Genomic DNA, 16,764 nt, shown 5'->3' on the forward strand with positions numbered 1-16,764 from the left:
TTGGGGAGGGCCCAAGCCTCTGCCCAGCGGGTGTGCGTGGAAGGGCAGGGCTCCGTCCTCGCTTTGGAGCTGGTGGCAGTGGACTTTCACGCTGGCCATGGGATGGAGCCTTCCTCCTCCCCAGGTGGAATTTTTTTTTTTAAGATTTATTTATTTCTCTTCCCTTCCTCCCCCCCACCCCAGTTGTCTGTTCTCTGTGTCTATTTGCTGGGTCTTCTTCTTTGTCTCCTTCTGTTGTTGTCAGTGGCACGGGAATCTGTGTCTCTTTTTGTTGCGTCATCTTGTTGTGTCAGCTCTCCGTGTGGGCGGCACCATTCCTGGGGAGGCTGCACTTTCTTTTGTGCTGGGTGGCTCTCCTTATGGGGTGCACTCCTTGTACGTGGGGCTCCCCTACGCGGGGGACACCCCAGCATAGCAGGGCACTCCTTGCGCGCATCAGCACTGCACGTGGGCCAGCTGCACACGGGTCACGGAGTCCTGGGGTTTGAACCATGGACCTCCCATGTGGTAGATGGATGCCCTAACCATTGGGCCAAGTCCGCTTCCCCCTAAGTGGAATTGACCTCTTGTTCCACTAACACCTCTCAGGGGATTCAAAGAGGGGGAAGATCTTTACCCCAGAAGAGCAGGTTCTCAACTTTCCCCCAAATTTTCTTCTTGAGTTGTCATGGGTTCATTGCCAACCCAAAGACTACTGAAGCCCCCAGTGTTTCTCCCTGGTGGGCAATCCCTAGGTCTGGCTATATATAGTGAGGTACATCCCACTCTCTCATTACTCACTCAATTTGGCCACGGTTTCAAGCATGAACAATCTCTTCCAGGCACTCCCTGCTTTTACTTCCCTCTGACCAGAGGGCCCCTCCTCTTGCCTGACCCTTGCAGGTCAACATCCTTTCGAGCTAATCCAGCCGACTTCCTCCCTCAGGCCTCGCTCGAGCACTGTGTTTTCAGCTTCATGGATTCCTGGAGAAGTGTTTCCTCTGCTCCCTGCATTATCAGGTCAAACATCTTGGATTCAGGGTCTTAGGATATAGGAGACTGGAAAGCAGAAAGATCAGGGGGAGTCCAAACAGTGGGGAGAAGCATGGGAGAACTCTTGACTTGAAACTTCCGTGAGTGAGGTGGGCAAACGGGTGCTACAGCAGGCGGGGGAGGAGAGGGGAGTTCTTTGGGTGCTTGGTACAGTGGGGAGAACGGTGAGGAGTTTTAGAGGGTTTCTGAGGTCCCTTCCCTCATTGCAGGTAGCATGCCATGGTGGGCCAGGCGTTGCCACACGGTGTACATTCATAGAGACCCCTGCCTGGCTCTATGACTTGGGCCCCACACCCAACCACTCTGAACTTCTGTTTCTTCATCTGTAAAATGTGTATAATAATTACTGCCTGCAAAGTCACTTTAAGGAGTAGAGAAATTTGCACGCTCAGTGCCTGAGTGCCTCGCAGTGAAGGCGGGGGCTTCTGCTCCACCACCCAGCTGGGATCCACTCATGCCTGCGGGGCATGCACAGGGACAAGTTTGTCAAGCTGTTTTCATTCAGTGGGACGCGAACACAACGCAGGTTTTGCGTTTTCTCCAAGTACAGCCCTAAGCTTTACACTGTGCTCCTTTGAATCTTGGGGAAGAGGTTAAGGCTTTCCCGTGACTTTTAGTGATTACAGTCTAACTCCCTTTATTTATTTAGTTTTGAAATTTAGAACTGCAAAATGTCAACTGCCTTTAACGCCTCTGTCTGATGGGTTTCAATCTCACGCTTCCTGTTGTCCCCTGCAAGCTGGAACAGCGACCCTAACCGCGTGGGAGGAGGCGGGAGAGGGGCGTGGCCTGCCCTACAGACCCCGCCTTTCCCCTCCTCTGTAAGGCGGGGCTCCTGCAGCGTTGTGTGTGTGTGTGTGTGTGTGTTGGGGAGCTGGAGGAAGGACAGCCACGGGGACACGTGTCTCTTTACTCACTCGGCCACTGTGTGGTCCTCTCTGATGCCCTTCTGGCCATCACTGACCGGCCTTGAAAGCCCTTTCCGTGGCGGGGTCAGAACGCTGCCTCTCCTCGGCCACCTGCGCGGGCTTTGGAGCCCGCGGGGCCCCCACGCTGCCCGTTTTCTGATGTGGGTGATGGGGTTTTGTCTGGGGTCTTCCACTTCCGCCTCTTCTCTCAGGTCCTGTCCCGAGCAGTAAATTCTCAGCCTCCTGTGCTGAGGTGTCCCCAGCTGGAAGGCAGTTTTTTTCCGGTGGTGCACCTGCAAGGCCACTCTCCACGGTGTCCCCCGAGCAGCGAACTTCGTGCATCCTGTGACTCCAAATGCAGGTGGCAAGATCGTCCCGTGCTGCCCCGCCATTTTCTCTCGAATCCTCTTTCCCTCTAGTTAGCTAAGCTCATCAATAGGCAGCAGACAAATCAGGGACCAGAACGTCCCTTTTTTGCATCACCGGCATCCTCTATCTTTCTTTTTAAAACTTAACTTAAAAATATTGATTATGCGATAAAATTATGCCATATAATGGCATACTCATGTAACAGATGCTTGTTTACCTACCACTCATCATAAGAAATAAAGCATTTCCTGTAGTTAAATCCTTTGGACACCATTTCATAGCTCTACTCAATTCAGTGCGACTTAATATGGAGGGGTGGGGCAGTTCTGACTCAGGTAAACAAGTCCGGGAAGGGGTGGCTTGGACTCCTCTTGTGTCATCTGAGTTTCCCTTGCATGTTGGCTTCATTCCCTCCGGTTGCCAATCTCCCTAAGACTGGAACCCTGGCGACAGCTATTTATAGCCTCATGACCACAGAGAATATGTACTTGCTGCTGACTCCAGGTAGAAAAATTCAGGGAGAGACATGTGCCTATCCTTGAACCAGTTATTGTGGCGAGGGCGACCCGGGGTCAGGATGAGCTGAGCCTGGGTGCTTGGTCAGATGCATGTATTTTATTTATTTCTAGAAAAATATGGGAGAGGGTGCTTGGCAGTAGTTAATATACACTGATCCACTTCGTTCTTTAAAATGACTCATTGCATTCCATTTCAGCATTGTACCATTATTTATTTGGCTGGTCTCTATTGAAGAATATTCAAGTTGTCTCTAATTTTATAGTTACAATGTTCTGAAAACATTCTTGTATTTCTGTGAGCATCTGTAATTATAATTTTATAAGATAAATTCTTCAGGGTGGAATTGCTGTTAAATGATACTCATATTGGAAAATTTGATATTGTCAAGTTTCCTTTTAATTATATTTCTACCAATAGTATCTGACAGTGCTTGCTTTCCCACACTCCCATCAACATCAGCGTATCAGTTAACGTGTGCTGCATAACAAACGATGCTAAAACGTAGTGGCTTAAAGCAACTATGTATTTGCTTACCATTCCATGACTCTGCAGTTTAGGCAGGGCTCAGGTGGGATGGCTTATCTGTGGTCAGCTCGGGGTCAGTGGCTTCACTCACTAATCTGGCATCATGGGTGATGGTGTTAGCTGAGGCATTTGTATTCATCAGCAAATAGCCCTTTGGTAGTCAAAGAATTCATGAGCACAGCTTTTCAAACCTGTGCTTGTGTAATGCTTGCTAGTCAATGCAAGTCGTGTGTCCAAGCCCATAGTAAAGGGGTGGAAAAATAAACTCCACCACTTGATGGGAGAAGCTGTGAAATACTGTGGTTATTTTTGCGTTACTACCATAATCAGATCATATCTCCTTGTCTTAAATTTTGTTACTATTATGATTGATCATTTTTTTCCTGTATTTATATGGTCTCTTAAATTTTGTCATTTTAAGAATGTTGTGTAAATGTAATCATACAATATGTAAACACTTGGGATTTTTTTTTCACTAGAATGATTCTCTGGGGATTCATTCAGGTTGTAGTGTGTATCAATGGTTCATTCATTTTTCATTTCCAAGTAGTATTCCATGGTATAGATACACTACAGTTTGTATAACCATTCACCTAGAAGGACATCTGCGTTTTTCCAGTGTTTAGCTATTATATATAAAGTTGTATAATCTTTTGTGTGTAGTTTTTTGCATGAAGATATGTCTTCATGTCTTTGGGAAAGATACCCAGGAGTACAATTGCTTGATGGTAGGGCAAGTGAATGTTTAGTTTTTTAAGAAATAGCCAAACTGTTTTCTAGGTTGGCTTTGCCATTTTACATTCCACAGGTAATGCATGAGTGATTGCTCTCTGAATTCTCATCAGTGGTTAGGTGTTATCACTATTTTTATTCTAGCCATTCTGATACATGTCTAGTGATATCTCATCATGGTTTGAGTTCCATTTTCCTAATGGCTACTGATATTGAACAGTTTTCATATGCTTATTTGCCATCAATATATCTACTTCAATGATAGTTCTCTTTATGTCTTTTGACCATGTTCTAACTGAATTTTTTATTTTTCCTGTTGGGTTTTAAAATTTTTATTTTAGAAACATATACACAACCCAGAATTTCCCTTTTTACAACATTCAGACATATAATTCCTTAGTGTTAATTATGTTCACCCTGCTTTGCTACCATCACTCATCCATTACCAAAACTTTCCATCTCCTCAGACAGAAATTCTGTACCAACTAAGCATTAACTCCCCATTTGCCTCAACCTCAGCCCCCGGGAACCTGTAATGTAGTTTCCACCTCTAGGAATTTGCGTATTCTAATTATTTCATATCAGTGATAACATACAATATTTGTACACTCAAAATGGTGTCTTCAAGGTCCATCCACATTGTTGCATGTATCAGAACTTCATTCCTCTTTCATGGCTGCATAATATTACATTGTTTACCATATTTTGTTTATCTTCATCTGTTGATGGACACTTGAGTCTCTTCCATCTTTTGGCAATTGTGAATAATGCTGCTATGAACATTGGTGTACAAATATCTGTTTGAGTTCCTGCTTTCAATTTTTTGGGGCTTATATCCGGAAGGGGCATTGTTGGGTCATATGGGAATTCTATAATGAACTTTTGGGGAACTGCCAAACTGTTTTCCCCAGCTGCTGTGCCATTTTACATTCCCACCAACAATGAACAAGTGTCCCTACTTCTCCACATCCTCTCCAAAGCTTGTTACTTTTTATTTTGTTTTAAAAATAGCCATTCTATTGGGTGTGAAATCATATCTCACTGTGGTTTTTCCTGTCGAATTTTGTTTTGTTTTTGTTTTTTGTTTTTTTTGGACATGGCACAATATTAGGCTTTATTTGAGTCTAAAATCCTTGATTCCATCCAAGGGGCTCAGAGGCTGCTTCAGGTTGCTCATGAGATGTGTACAGGGCTTCTAGCCATACCCACACCCCTGGTCCCAACCCACGGCACCTCCTGCTGAAGCCCCTGGAAGATCCATCTCACTCCTCTTCCAGGCTAAAATGTGTTTCTTCACAAGACTGCTATTTTGAAAGACAGTGATGCTCAATGTGTATCTTTATGCTCTTGTTCCCCTTCAGTCAATAATATATAAGTCAATTGCTTGTCAGGGATGCTTAGGTGCTGGCAGATCTCCCTAACCCAACTAGGATAAACTGCCAAGAGATGCTTGCACGGCAAGAAGCTTTCACTCTTCAAAGCACTGAGAAGGTAAATGTGGGACATGAACGGTAACCACAAGAGGAAAAGCATGTGTATGTTTAGGACTTCCAGGTACCTGGGGTACACGCCTCCCACTGGGAGGTGCTGGATGGTCGATCACCGAGGTCTGAGACCTGGATGGTCGGTGAGTGATAATAGATGCTCTTCAGGAATTGGCCCTCTCTCTCTCACCACCACTGCCATCTCTCTCAGGAGTTCCTCCACGACCACTGGCAGCACGGCCATAGCCTGTTGAATTTTGAGAGTTATTTATATATTCCAGATACTAGTTTTCTTTTGGCGTGTGGCTGGAAAATATTTCCTCCCAGTGCATAGCTTGTCTTTTCATCCTCTGGACAGGGTCAATCACAGAGCAAAATTTTTGAATGTTGATGAGGTACAATCTATCAGTTTTCATTTTATGGATTGTGATTTTAGTATCAAATATAAGACCTCTTTACTTAATCCTAGATAAGAATGATTTTCTCCTTTTTATTTTCTGAAAGTTTTAAAATTTTACATTTTAAATTTAATCCCTTTGTCCATTTCGAGTTAATATTTTGTAAGACATGAGTCTTAGGTCAAGGTTCATCTTAAAATTTTGCCTGCGGTTGTCCATTTTTTGAAAATACTGTATGTCCTGCATTGAATTACTTTTTTTTTTTTCCACCTTTATAAAAATCAGTCGAGTATATTTGTGTGTGGCTTTTTCTGGGTTTTCTATTCTGTTCCATTGATCTGTGTCTATCTCTCTGCCTGTGCCACACCATCTTGCAAACTATAGCTATATCGTAAGACTTGACATTGGGTAAACTGATTCCTATTACTTTATTTTTTTCAAAGTTGTTTTAGCTATTCTAGTTCTTTAGCTATTTCACATAAATTTTAGAATAATCTTGTCTATATCTACAAACAACTTGTGAAGGTGATAAGAATTGCATTAAAACTATATAACAGGGAGCGGATGTAGCTCAAGTGGTCGAGCACCTGTATCCTATGTCTGAGGCCCTGGGATCCATCCCCAGCACCTCCTAAAAACAAAACAAAATAAACGAACAAGGGAAGAAAACCAACTCTCATCCACTGGGGAGTGGATGCGGCTCAGTGGTTGAGTGCCTACTTCCCATGTATGAGGCCCTGGTTCCAATCCCTGGTACCTCCTAAAAACAAAACAAAAAATCTATATACTAATTTGGGAAGAATGAACATTTTTACTATATTGAGTTTTCCAATCCAAGAATGAGATCTTTCTCCATATATTTAGATCTTCTTTTATTTCTTTCATCAGCATGGTTTCAGTTTGCTAGTCCTGTACATGTTTTGTTAGAGTTACATCTAAGTATTTCATTATTTTTTTGGGTGATTGTAAATGGCATTGTGGTTTTGATTGTGGTGTTCTTGATTAGCATGTAGAAATACAATAGATTTTTGTATATCATGTATCCTATGACCTTGATGAACCCAATTATTAGTTTTACAAGTTCTATTATAGATTCCTTGTAGTTTGCTATATAAACAATTATGCCATCTGCAAATAGGACAGTTATATTTCTTCTTTTCCAATGTATATTACTTTTACTTCTTTTTCTTATCTTATTGTATTGGTGAGAACTTCCAGTACACTGTTGAATAAAAGTGTGAGAGTGGGCATCCTTTTCTTCTTTTGCTGGGAGGAAGCATTCAATCTTCTACCATTAAAGATAATGTTATCTGTAGGTTTTTTTTTTTTTGTAAATTCTCTTTTTCAAGTTGAGGAAGTTCCACTTTATTCTAGTTTCTGGAAGTTTTTGTTTTTGTTTTTGTTTTTAAATCACTAATGGATGTTGGATTTTGTCAAACGTTCTTCCTGCATCAGTTGATATGACCAGGTGATTTTTATTCTTTAGCCTGTTAATATGGGGGAGTGCATGAACCAGCCTTGTATGCCTGGAATAAACTCCACTTGATCAGAAAGAGATAGGATCTCTCTCTCTTTTTTTCTTTTTAAGAGATAAGCTCTCTCCTTCTCTTTTTAAAAAGTTTTATTTATTTACTTCACCCCCTCCCCCAAAGATGGCTCCCTTGTCTGTCTGTTTATCTTCTTTAGGAGGCACCAGAAACCAAACCCAGGCCCTCCTGTGTGGGAGGCAGGTGCCCAGCTGCTTGAGTCACATCCACTTCTTGCTTAGCTTCTTGAATCGTTGGTCTTTTGACAAATTTGGGAAAATTTCAGCCACTATTTCTTCAAGTGATTTTTCAGTCCCATCGCCTTTCTCCTTTCCTTGTTTGATTCTGATTACACGAATATTAGACCTTTTTTTTTTAAGGACTTATTTTATTTATTTCTTTCCCCTTCCCCTCCATTGTCTGCTCCCCCTGTCCATTCGCTGTGTGTTCTGTATCCACTTACATTATAAGGCAGCACTGGGAATCTATGTCTCTTTTTTGTTGCGTTATCTTGCTGCGGCAGTTCTCTGTGTGTGTGGTGCCATTCCTGGTCAGGCTGTACTTTTTTAAGATGGGGTGGCTGTCCTTGAGGGGTGCACTCTTTTGTGTGTGGGGCACCCTTATGCAGGGGTGCCCCTGCATGACACGGCACTCCTTGCACTTGGCAGCACTGCGCATGGGCCAGCTTACCACATGGGTCAGGAGGCCCTGGGTATTGAACCCTGGACCCTCCATATGGTAGGCAGACACTCTTATCAGTTGACCCATATCCGCTTCCTGAATATTAGATCTTGGATAGTCTGGCAGGTCTCTGAGACTGTTCATTTACCCTCTCCCCTTCCCCTCCCCTTCCCCTCCCTCCTGCTGCTGTTTGCTGTCTGTGTCCATTCACTGTGTGACCTTCTGTGTCTGTTACTCTTTTTGTGTTCTCTTCTTGTTTTTTTCTCCTCTAGTATTCATAGGGATTTGATCCTGGGGACCTCTGGTGTGGAGAGAGGTTCCCTGTCACTTGCGCCACCACAGTTCCTGGTTCCTCTTGTGCCTTGTTGTGACTCTCCCCTTCATCTCTCTTGTTGCATCACTGTCTTGCTGTATGACTTGCGTGGGCACCGGCTAGCCAAGTGGCACTTGGCTCACTGTGTGGGCACTCAGCTCACTGTGCAGGCACTGGCTCACCATGTAGGCATGCTTCTTTTTTTTTTTTTTTAACCAGGAGGCCCTGTGGATTGAACCCATGTCCTCCCACATGGCAGGTGGAAGCCCAGTCACTTGAGCCACATCTGCTTCCTATGTTCATTTTTTTTAAAGTCAATTTTTTCTGTTGTTCAGAATGGATGAATTTCTATTGTTCTATCTTCAAGTTCATTGATTCTTTTCTCTGTCCCTTCCATTCTGCTGTTGAGCCCATCCATTGAATTTTTATTTGTTATTTTATTTTTCAGTGCCAAGATTTCCTTTTGGCTCTTCTTTATATTTTTTATTTCTATGGTGCAACTTTTTACTTATTTTCTGAGGCTTCTGTTTTTTTCATTGTTTCAAACATGTTTGCATTATTCCCAGAAATATTTTATCATGGTGGTTTTAAAATCTTGACCAGATAATTATAACTGTTCTGTCATCTTGGTGTTAGCATCTATTGATTGTTTTGATTTACTCAGCTTGTGATTTCCCAGGTTCTTTTTTTTAATTTTTTTTTATTTTTTATTTATTTATTTATTATTATTTTTTAAATTACATTATGAAAAATATGAGGTCCCATTCAACCCCACCGCCCCCGCCCCCCACTCCCCCCACCGCAACACTCTCTCCCATCATCATGACACATCCATTGCACCTGGTATGTTCATCTCTGAGCATCACTGCACCCCATAGTCAATGGTCCACATCATAGCCCAGACTCTCTCACGTTCCATCCAGTGGGCCCTGGGGGGATCTATAATGTCCCGTAATTGTCCGTGAAGCACTATCCAGGACAACTCCACGTCCCGAAAACGCCTCCACATCTCATCTCTTCCTCCCGTTCCCCACACCCAGCAGCCACCATGGCTACCGTTCCCACACCCATTCCACATTTTCTCTGTGGACATTGGATTGGTTGTGTCCATTGCACATCTATGTCAAGTGAGGGCTTAGATTCCATATGGGTACTGGATGCACTCCTCCCGCTTCCAGTTGTAGACACTCTAGGCTCCATGTTGTGGTGGTTGATCTTCTTCAACTCCATGTTAGCTGAGTGGAGTAAGTCCAATAAATCAAAGTGTAGGAGCTGAAGTCTGTTGAGGCTCTGGGCCTGGGTGTCATATTATCAGTCCAGAGATTCAAATCCCCTAGATATATCTTAAACCCCAGCACCAACTACAATTCCAGTAAAGTAGCATGAAAGTCTTGTGAAAAGAGATCCCATCTGAGTCCAGTTCCATCACGCAGAAACACCAGCTCCAAAAAAGGGCCAACTGACATGGCAGTGAACCCCATCTGCCATGACCATAGAACCCGTGAGTCTCTTTAGCCCTCAAAAGAACCAATACCTGGGGTTGTATCTACTTTATCTGTCTCTGAGACTCTGCTCAGGTATGCATAAGGGCAATCCTTCTGACAACCTCCAGACTCTTTTTTAGAGACTCACAGCCTTATAATCTCATTTCTCCTTTCCATTTCCCCCTTACATTAGGTCAAACAGCTTCCCGAAGTCATGTCATTATATGTAGACAGGTATATTCTGCTGTTCCGCATTGAATCTTTAATTCAAGGTCATTTTCTAGTTGCTTCTTCAGCTGGTATGTGGTAGTGATCCCTCGGTGCCAGGGAGGCTCATCCCCGGGTGTCGTGTCCCACGCTGGGGGGAATGCATCACATCTACACGCTGAGTTTGGCTGTGAGAGTGGCCACATTTGAGTAACATGAAGGCTGTCAGGAGGAAACCCCCAGGCACAATGCTACTCTAGGCCTTGTTCTTATTGCAGGTGCATAGGCTCAAAAGTGTAGCCATTAGTATCAAGAGCCCACTGTTGGGCCCTCCTTCCTTCCTGGTTCTTGCCGTTGCACCTGGAGGATTGCCGCTGCTCTCCCAGGGCCCACTTCCCAGGTTCTTGTTGCCTGGAAATGAATGATTTTCACTTGAAACCTGGACAACTTCATATTATATTATGAGACTCTGGATTGTATTTAAACTCTGTTTCATTTAGCTTTCTTCTCTACTGCTCTGGCAGGGAAAGGGGGCATCCCTTCATTATTCTAGGTGGAGGGAGACAGCAGGTTTCCCACTTGGCCTCTGTTGACACTGAAGGGGAGGATTCCATGTTACTGTTGTCTGGGGTTGAGTTCTGACTTCCCGTGTGTCCTCTGACAGCTCGGTGAGGTTGCCTCATTACTGGTTGACTTTTTTTTTTTTTAAATAGAATTGAAGAAAATACCTGTAATAAATTTAGATGCCAAAACACTTGTATCCACAATGTATATGAAGACAGAATATAAAAATAAGACGACAAAGTGCCCAATTTAAAAATGAACAAAAGATTTGAACAGATATTATACAAAAGAATGGTCGATAGGGATGTGAAAATGTGCTCAGCATCATTGGTTATAAAGAAAATACAACTGGAAACCACAGTGAGAGTTGACCACACACCATTAGGATGCTGATAGAATGACTGAGAATAAACATATCCTTGAGGGTATGAAGGAATTTAAGCCCTCACACCCTTACACTGGGAGTATAAAATGACAAAACCACTTTAGTAGTTAAACATACAGCTATCACATAACCAAGCATCTCACTTCAGGTGTGAAATGAAAGCATGTCTGTGTAGAGATAACTGCTCATAACAGCTTTATTCACAACAAGGAAACATGGAAACAACCTAAATATCTTTCAGGGACTGGTCGACTGCTGTAAGGTCCTGATTCTCCACTGAACCTCCTCTGACACCGCCCCATGGTGGAGGGGACTCCGTGGTACGCCTGATAGGTAAGTGGGCGGCCAGGCTCCCCATGCTGTCTCAGCAGACACCACAGGTGAGGCTCAAAGGTCTGCCTCCCACTTGGCCTTTTCTGCACTACCCATCAGGGATGTGGATGCACCTTGCAAGTGTAGAAGTCCGGGCTCCTCACTTGGCCTTTACTTACAGGAGGTGAGGTGAGGACACAGTGTCTTCTGTGGTGTTTGACTGAGGTAGAGGGGTGTGTTTTCTGTCCTGCTAGGCTACCACTTCTGGTCCTTCGGCTAGCAGCTTTGGTTGGGGCTTTCCTGTCGCGTCTGTTGATGTTTCCGTGCTGTAGGCCTCTTCGCCTTGGAGTCTGGGATTTATGAGGCAAAAGGAAAACCCAAGGGACTCACCACCACATCATTACTCAGGTCCTGATATCTCTAGTTGGTCTTCCTTCTTCCCTCCACCTTTCAGATTTTGGAATGACAAAAAGTAGCTTTTCTCCAACCCTAGTTTCAACTTATTTTATCCAGCTCATTTTATTGTCATCTCTTTTTTGAGGCTCTATTTTTTTCAATGAATAATCTCATGTAATAATGATAGTAATAAAAATAATAAATAATACTAATACAGTTCTTTCTATATGCTAGAATGTGACAAACCCATTTAGTCCTTACATCAACTCTATGGGATATCTCCTACATTTATAGATGCACAAATTGTGGGACCGTGTGGTTAAATAACTCACCCAGGATCTTACAGATGGTAAGCAGCAGAGCGGGGATGCAGAGGCAGGCATTGTCACGCCAGAACCCAGGCTTGGGGTTTTGCTTACTGGTGTACCCTAGACCAAGAATTGTGCTTGTCACAGAGCAAGTGCTCTACGGTTATTTGTTTGAGTGAATTTGTTGCAACATTCTTGTGGAGAACTTGATTCTTTCCCGTGGAATTCATTTTATCCCTAGGTTCATCATATCTTCTTGTTCCCTCTTCTTTCTTTTATTTTTCTAGTCCAATATGTTTGCGTAATTTCTGTGACATTTATTTACCTTGTTTAGGTTCTCATATGTGTTCTGCTCATATGTGTTCTTTATTTTGATATACTGTAAATGGTTTCTCCATTATTTCCTTTCCAACTTTCCTGAAACCTGTCCATCTTTCCATGAGCCACTATGTGACAGGTGAGTGTTTCATGTTCGCCTGAATTTATGGAGCCTTAGGGTCCCCAAATGGGACAAAAAGAAGAAAAGGGAGCTCAGCTGAAACTGTATGCAGTCTTTGTCTTGTACTGGGTTCACTGCATTACATAAGGGGATTCCTAGTCTGATGGAGGAGTATTTTGAGCTTCACATCATTCTCCCAGCCTGGTGTAAAGCTTTGGAGAATGAATTTCTATCAGAAAAAGAATGAACTCTGTTGTTTACTTCTTCAACTGTACCTAAGTCTTTCCTGCAGCATTTTCTACTTCTCCATAGTTGATATTGTTGATAGTTTTTAAAATATAAAGCATGACTCTATATATTCAATATAAACTTCTTATCTTAGCTCCAAACATATTTCTAGCTCCCCATCTGGTATCTTGATGTTAATTTTCTCTATACAAATAGCTAATTTTTCTGGCATCATATATTGGACATTTCACCCTTTTCTAACTTCTACTTTTGTAGCCAGTTTTCATATGTAAGTTTCCTTATTAGTGGTTTCTTTTCAGTTTCTATTTTTTCCATTAATCTATTTGTCTAATTCTGTGCCACCACCATGTGGTGGTCTTACTTAGTCTTCCTTTACAGTAACCCTTGATATCTGGTGAGCAATTCCCCACACCTTCTTCTTTTTCAAAATTACTTTTGCTATTTTGGCCCCTTCATATTCAGTTGCTCCTTCCATTTTATTGCTGAGCAGTATTCCATTGTATAGATATATTGAAATTTGTTTTCCCATTCCTCAGTTGATGGACATTTCAGTTGTTTGCAGGTTTGACTATTATGAAGAAACCAGTTATAAACATTTATGAATGTAAGCATAATGTGGACATATGTTTGGATTGCATGATAAGTATAATGTTTGTCATTTTAGGCAACAGCCAAATAGTTCTCTAAAGTGTTTTTACCACTGTATATTACCACCATTAAGGAATGGCTTCAAATCTTTGTCAACAGTTGGTATGTTGTTTTTAAATTCTAGCCCATCTAATAGATGTGTAGAGGTATCTTATTGTGATATAATTTGTATTTCTATGATGACTAGTGATATGGAGCATCTTTTCATGGGCTTATTTGCCAGTCTTTTGACTGTGTCTGTTCAAATCTCTTACTTCTTTTTTAATTGGATCTTTTTGTTTTCTTCTTATTGAATTGAGAGTGTTTGTTTTTTTCCTATATTCTGGATACAAACCTTTAGTCAGATATTTTTATTGTAGTTATTTTTTCATAGTCTGGGGCTTAACTTTTTATTTTTTGATTTTTTTCAAGAGCAGAAGTTTCAAATTTTGATGATGTCCAGTTTATCAGGTTTTTAATGGTCTGGCTTTTTGTATTCAATCTAAGAAATATTTAGGGAAGTGGATGTGGCTCAAGCAATTGGGCCCCCATCTACAGTATAGGAGGTCCAAGATTCGATACCCAGGGTGTCCTGGTGAAGGCAAGCTGGTCCAAGCAGAGCGCTGGCCCATGTGGAGTGCTACCCTATGCAGGAGTGCTGGCCATTGCGGAGAGCTGATGCAGCAAGGTGACACAACAAAAAGAGACACAGAGGAGAGACAATAAGAGACTTAACAAAACCAGGGAGCTGAGGTGGTGCAAGAGAATGATCACCTCTCTCCCACTCCAGAAGGTCATAGGATCAGTTCCTGGAGCTGTTTTATAAGAATATAAGCAGACATAGAAGAATACACAGTGAATGGACACAGAAAGCAGGCAATGGGGGAAGGGGAGAGAAGTAAATAAATAAATCTGAAGAAAAAAAAAAGAAATATTTACCTAACCAAAGCTCACAGATATTTTTTCCCTCTATTTTTTTTATTTTTCTTTTATTTTTTTGTCTTTATTTATTTTTTTAGCCCTCTATTTTCTTATAAAATTTTTCTTATTTTAGGTTTTACATTTAGATTTATGATCTGTTTTGACTTAATTTTTGCATGTGGGTGTTCACTTGTTCTAGCACCATTTATTGAAAGGTCTATACTTTCTCTATTTAATATTACAGGCACCTTTATTAAAGAATCAATAAGCTATGTAAGTGTGGTCTATTTACATACTTTCCAATCTGTTCAAATGTTCTATAAGAACCAAATCCCCACTGTCTTGAATATTGTAGAATTATATTGTCTTGAAATTAAGTAGTTTGCACCTTCCAGCTTTGTTCATCTTTATAAAAAATTGCACAGGCTACTTTAGATCTTTTGCTTTTTCCATATAAATTGCAGCATCAATAAGTTGGTCAATTTCTTCAAGAAAGGTCATAGGCATTAATGTCGGGGAATAACTCTGAAACTCCAGAGTGACACTTCTTAAAAAGAATTTGCCTACAATGAGTTAAAAAAAAATCCAAAGATCTGAACCTATTTCCACTCTTTTTCTTATCAGACTAGAATGCATTTCAGTGGGTATTTCTTGGAGTTATCAAGGGAATAGACTTATTGTTCATGTGAAGGGTGGCAGCTCCATTTACCAGGGAGAATCTATTTAAGAACCCACAGTCTTGGGCTCTTTCCAAGGCATTGTAAAATTACTTTACAGTGTCTGATTTACTTTAAAGCTTCTTGTTATTGCAGTTTAGAAACAAAATTTATCCTGCACACATCCTGTTTAAAACAGAATTTTCTCCTCTGCTAAGCAGAGATAAAGAATGCAAGAATATGCATTTCATAGTATTAGTTGTACCTTGATATTAGAGGAAAATAGAACCTGGTGCTTTTAATTTTTATTAGGTTCATGGTGTAGGGAGCATACACCAAAATACATTTGAATATGTACTTTAGTTATGCTTTCATGGATAAATTTTTTCTTGAATAATTTAGTGAGGGTAGCAATACTTAAGAATAAAAACTGAAGATCCATTTTGTTTCTCTCTGAGACTTCTTTCCCAAGAAGTGGAATTATTGCATTGTATATGTTTATAATTTAAAGAAACTGCCAAACCATTCTCTAAAATATTTGTACCATTGTCTTTCCCACCACTAATAATAAATTCAGTTGCTTCAGATCTGCCTCCTTTCTCTTCTCTTCCTATCCTCTTCCTCATTTTTTCTTTCTCTTTCATTCCTCCTCCATCTTCTCCTCCACCTCGTTGCTCCCTCTCTTCCTCCCTCCATCCCTGCCTCCTTCTTTGTCCTTCTCCTTTTTTCTCCTCCTCCTCTTCCTTTCCTTCCTCTTCCTCCTCTTTTCTTTTTTGAAAGTACAAGTATTTATGTATAACATCATGATACTTCTTAAACATTTGGATACTATTTCCTTCAGAAGACACCTGTACACCCCTCAGGCTAGACAGGTGTATGGGAAGATATCACCTTTCCTTGAACGTCACTGAGTGGGTAGACCAGAGTCTGTCTTGGTGAGTAGCGCAGGCATGATGGGTTCCCTCATGGCCAGGACATTTTTCCCATTGCCAATTTGCTGCAGATTTATCACTTTCTGAAAAAAAATTCAAATATTAAGGCCTTCATGAGTGTTGTATGTGTCTTGACAATGCCATGAAAAGTCACGTATGTTTAATATGATCAACTGGTTTTATGCTCATAGCCCTTCAATTCCCCCATAAATCCATGGTCATGAGATGGGTTAACATTTTGAATCTTGTAACTATTTTCATGACAGTGGAGCTTATTTGCCATTTTGCAGTCCACCTGATTCAAGTATTACTCCATTTTTCTACTGATGACAGAAAGCATCATCTTGGCTGCTTCCTATGTCAAACCCAGTCTTCACTGGGTAGATTGTGCTAACTGGAGAGTCGCTCCTTCTTCTTCTCCCTAGACCAGGGTTCTTAACCTTTTTTGTTCCACGGACCCCTCTTCCAATCAGGTGAAAACCATGAACCTCTTACTAAGTCCACACTGTACTGTGTATTATTTAATAAATACATCACACCCGCCCCAACACATCCCCACAAGAATACTGTTTTTTTGAATTTCAGTCCAAGCCCACGGACGCCTGGCTAAGAACCCCAGCCCTAGAGGCGCTGGAAGTCAGGGTTAGGTGCCTGGGGGGAGGTGGGAGTTTCTCAGCTGGTGTCTGCAGGGCTTCGCCGCCTGCAGCATCTTCTGCTGAAGCATTTTCCTGCCTTGGGCTAGCCAGAGGTTGTCTGTGCTCTTCTCTTCCAACTTCAAGGTGTCTGTAGGGTCTAGT

General features: G+C 41.8%; 1 long non-coding RNA gene across 1 annotated transcript in view; it reads left to right on the forward strand.

The window, feature by feature from the left end:
• The first annotated feature begins 905 nt into the window (after window positions 1–905).
• LOC131273247 (uncharacterized) overlaps window positions 906–16,764 on the forward strand; it is a 40,402-nt gene continuing 24,543 nt past the window's right edge. The window contains exons 1-2 of the long non-coding RNA XR_009180394.2: window positions 906–999; window positions 11,369–11,460. This is a non-coding gene — a long non-coding RNA (uncharacterized lncRNA). The remainder of the gene's footprint in view (window positions 1,000–11,368; window positions 11,461–16,764) is intronic.

This window comes from Dasypus novemcinctus, chromosome 14 (assembly GCF_030445035.2).
Source record: "Dasypus novemcinctus isolate mDasNov1 chromosome 14, mDasNov1.1.hap2, whole genome shotgun sequence".
NCBI classification, from domain to species: Eukaryota; Metazoa; Chordata; class Mammalia; order Cingulata; family Dasypodidae; genus Dasypus; species Dasypus novemcinctus.